This window comes from Trichosurus vulpecula, chromosome 3 (assembly GCF_011100635.1).
Source record: "Trichosurus vulpecula isolate mTriVul1 chromosome 3, mTriVul1.pri, whole genome shotgun sequence".
Lineage (NCBI taxonomy): Eukaryota > Metazoa > Chordata > Mammalia > Diprotodontia > Phalangeridae > Trichosurus > Trichosurus vulpecula.
The window spans coordinates 58996691-59001482 of NC_050575.1; positions in this window are offsets into that span (position 1 = coordinate 58996691).

Here is a 4792-nt window from a genome sequence, read left to right on the forward strand (position 1 = left end):
ACAAGCACTTTTTTCTGCCTTTGAACTATGAGGAGGATTCCCTCTCCACTGCTGTCACAAGCTCTGCCGTGCCAGCACTCCTCCTCACCCCAGGATCTCCACCCAGGACTGGAACCCAGATCCAAGCAGGGCAAATCAAGAAAATCCTGGCTCAGCACCAGCAAAGAGATTCCTACAATTCTGCTCTGATCAGCCACTAGATCCCCCACCATCTGTGGGCTGAGAGCTCCAGAAGCAGCCACTACCACAGCCACAGCTTGCTCTTCTCTCCCCCAGGTCTGACAGACCTTTCCTACTGACCTTCTAAGTTGTCTTTGGCATTTGTGGGTTGAGAAGTCTGGAAACTGCCACAGCTGCCAGTGATTCAGTGCCCTGAGGCCTGCTCCAGGTTTGCTAGGGCCCCATCTGTGCCAGCATGGCCCATGCTGGACTGCCCTCCTCTCCCAGCCCAGTCGACCTTCCAGGTTGTCTTGGGCTGGAAATTTGTTTCACTCTGTCATTTTGTGGGTTCTGCTGCTCTAGAATTTATTTAGAGTCATTTTTAAAGGTATTTTGAAGGGTTTGGGGGAGAGATCAAGCAAGTCCCTGTTTTTACTCTGCCATCCTGGCTCCAGCCCACAACAAGCATTTTTTAATGGAATTTTATTTTTTCCAATTATGTGTAAAGATAGCATTCAACATTTATTTTTTGTAAGAGTTTTGGTTCTAAATTGTTCTCCCTCCCTCCCCTCCCCTCTCCCCAAGATGGCAAGCAATCTGATATAGGTTATACATGTGTAATCATGTTAAACATATTTCTACATTAGTCATGTTGTGAAAGAAAAAACAGAACAAAAGGGAAAAACCAAGGAAAAAAAAAGTGAAAATGTATGCTTTCATCTGCATTCAGACTCCATAGTTCTTTCTCTGGACATGGGTAGCATTTTCCATCATAAGTCTTTTGGAATTGTCTTAGATAATTGTAATGCTGAGAAGAGCTAGGTCAGTCAGAGTTGATCTAGTGCTACTATGTACAATGTTCTCCTGGCTCTGCTCATTTCAGTATCAGTATCAGTTCATATGTCTTTCCAAGTTTTTCTGAAATCCTCCTGCTCATCATTTCTTATAGAACAATAGTGTTCCATTACATTCATATATCATGACTTGTTCAGGCATTCCCCAATTGATGGGTATTCAATATCCAATTCTTTGCCAACACAAAAAGAGGTGCTATAAATATTTTTTGTGCCTGTGGATCCTTTTTTCTTTTTAATGAGCTCTTTGGGATACAGACCTAGTAGTGCTATTGCTGGATCAAAGGGTATGTACAGTTTGATTGCCCATTGGGCATAGTTCCAATTACTCTCCACAATGGTTGGATCATCAACAAGCATTTATTAAGTGCTATGTTATGCATTATACTAAACTCTGGAAATACAAACAGAAAGGAAGAGTCTGGATTGGAGCCTGATGAGAAATAGAGAGGTTGCTGGCCTGGTTGCCCCCTCCCCTTAAATGGTAGTTCTCAGAGCATTCAGTCAGAGGGAGGGGACACAAGAGTTGAAGGTACTTCTGAGGTGTGAATTCCAGGACTGGAGTGATCTTCCAGGTTGAAGGACTTTCCTGGGTCATTATGGAGGAGTCTTAACGACATTTTAGTCCCTTTCTAAATAAAATCCAAATTGCTTACTGGAACTATTAGATCAATTTATAGCTCCATCAATGTGTATGAGTGTGTCAGTCTTTCTACAGCCCCTCCAGCATTGACTATGTTTATCTTTTGTCAACACTGCCGATTTACTGGGCCTTATATGCTAAAAAGAAAAAAAACTTCTTTTCTTTATTTGGTAAGTCACAAGGAAATATGGATTTTTGAGTAAAGGAGTGAAATGGTCAGAGTAGTACATTAAATAGATTATTCTGTGCTTTTAAATATGCTTTATTGATGCTTTATGTATTTGCATCAACATTTCCCACCCACCCCACTCTAGACTAAATCATCCCTGTGTGAGCAAAAACATCCAATATAGAAACCTTGCCTGACAATATATACAATAACCTTTCCTGCTAGTCCTCTACCTCTCTGCCATGAGAGAAGACATGTGTGTGGTTCATTGCCTCTTCTCTAGGACAGGAAAACTGCCTTGGTTGAGATGTTGTTGTTTGTCCTTCATATTCAAAGAGGACCATGACATCAGGAAGTTGATGCCATGACTTGCAAGTATATTGGTTTTAAGTAAGGGAGGGCTGTGCAAAGTCCTCAGTCTCACTTTCTCCTCTGGAGCCATCTGGGTCCAGTGGCCAGATATAGATCAGAACTACTGGAGATGGCCTGGGGCTGAGATGTAAAGGATAGCTTGGAGAGGAGATAGCCTGGGGGCAGGAAGTCCTATTAGGAGACTATTAGAATATTTTAGGTAAGGGAGATAAGGAAAAGCAGAAAGCAAGACCATGGGGATGAGAGCTATTGCAACTGTAGCAATGACAGGAACTTATCAGCTGCTTGGATATGGGAGGTGAGGGAGAAGGAAGGGTCAAAGATGACTCTAAGGTTACCTGCCTGGGAAGATGGTGATGCTATAAATGGAAATAGAGAAGTTTGGAGAAGCAGCAGGTTTTTGGAAGGAAAAATGAATTTTTTCGGACATGCTGAATTTGAGGTACCAAGGGTGGAGGTGTGTGGTATCTATATCTAAGTAGAGATGTCCCATAGGCATTTGGAAATGCAGGACTGGAGCTCAAGGAAGAGGTCAGGGCTACAAATGCAGATTTGGAGATCATGTGCAATTGCTCTGGGAGTAGGTATGATCACTATTGGGGAATGGCATAGAAAGAGAAGAGGTCCAGAGACAGAGATGCTCACACAGAGGGCAGTAGCAGGAGAGGAAGAGATAGAGGAAAGGTCAGAGAAGAGATATTTGCACCTAGAGTGGTGATTGTGAATAAAAGGAGATCAGGAAACCCCTGAATATTGGAAGGTGAGTGTATCCAGAGCAAAAAGTCCAAAAGTTTGTAGAATTTAATATAATAAACATTTGTAGAAGTTATTGTGTGTCTGCACAGCTAGGTGGTGCAGTGGGCAGAGTGGTGGTCCTAGAGTAAGGAAGTCTCATCTTTGTGAGTATAAATCAGGCCTTAGACACTTGCTAGTTGTGTGACCCTGGGCAAGTCACTTAACCCTGTTTGCCTCAGTTTCCTCATCTGCAAAATGAGCTGGAGAAGGAAATGGCAAAATACTCCAATATTTTTGCCAAGAAAACCCCAAATAGGGTCACAGAAGAGTCAGACACTACTGAACAGCAACATTGTGCATCTAACACAGTGCTAGGTGAACTGAATTGGGCAAAAATGTCAGGTTGGTAGTCAGAAGATCTGAGTTCAAGTTTTGCCTTTACCTGCTAGCTGTGTGATCAAGGGCAAGACATTTCACTTTGCAGCCTCAATTTCCTTTTCTGTAAAATAGGCATAACAATCTCTGCCCTACAAAGCCCACAAGGTAGATAGAAGACATAATGGCTATGAAAGCACTTTGAAAGCTGTAAATATATGAGAAAAAAAAAACATGTTGATACTTTGGTGAATCCTGAGATGAATGAGACTCAGGCCCTGTTGCTCATTTCTCCAACCCAACATATTCTGTTCAAACCCTCATTTAACCTCCCTGACCCTCAGTTTCCTTGTCTTATAAAGGAGGAAGATGGACTAGATTAGGGGTGGGAAACTTGTGGCCTCGAGGTCACATGTGGCCTTCTAGGTCCTCAAGTGTGGCCTTTTGACTGAGCCCAAGTTATACAGAACAAATCCTTTTTTTAAGGGGATTTGTTCTGTGAAGTTTGGTTTCAGGCAAAGGACCTAACTTGAGGACCTAGAGGGTCACTGTGGGCTCCAGGCTTCAAGTTCCCCACCCCCAAAACTAGATGGTACAAAGAAAAGTACTAATGATGGGGAAGACCCTGTGCAGTCCTTCTCTGTGTTGTGAAGGCTAAGGCCTTAGGATCGGAAGGTAGTTGCCTTGTGAGGTAAGCAGTAGGAGTAGGATTATATTTAGATAAGGAAACTGAGTCTCATAGAGGTTAAATAATTTGCCCATACAGCTAGTAGGTGTCAGAGGTGAGGCAGGCTTCTCTGCCCAGTGTGACAGAGCCTACCTCACTGGCCAATTATAGAAAGTAGCTGCAAGATGTAAGTTTCAGACACATCTCAACTCCTCCTTTCCTTTCTCTGGCTGCGGGTCAGACAGTTGGCAGCTTGCCATTTCTTACATCTTCACTGTGCCAGTGTTTTCCTGGACTTTTTAGAACTGGAAAGAATCTTGGAACTCATGTTATTCATCATCTAGGAGGAAGTGGAGGCCGCGAAGGATTGAAGTGACTTGCCTAAGGTCACACAGTGACTCAGTAGCAGGTAAGACTCAAATTCGGGTCTCCTGATTTCCAGCCCCTGGTTAGGTGGGCTCGAGGCACCCATTTCCCTCCAGGGAAAATCAGGGAAAACCTCCAGGTGGGCCGGGGCAGGGGAGGGATGAGGAAGTGAGCATGCAGCCATCCTTGGCTCCCTCAGTGGTCCTTGGCCGGAGCCCCTAAGCCCCACGCCGCCCTTAGCCCATGCTCCCTTCCAGAGTTTCCCTCGCCTGGTCAGGCCGGTAACTCCCCGCAGACGGGCGGCAGCGCGTGCGCCGCGGAGAGAGAGGCAGCCAGCAAGCGGCGCGGGCGCTGCGGGCAGAGGCAGGCGGGTGAGCCGGAGCAGCCGCTAGCCAGGCGCTCTCTGCACGCCGCGCCTCCAGCGCGGGGGGAATACGAGAGGGGGCGGGAAC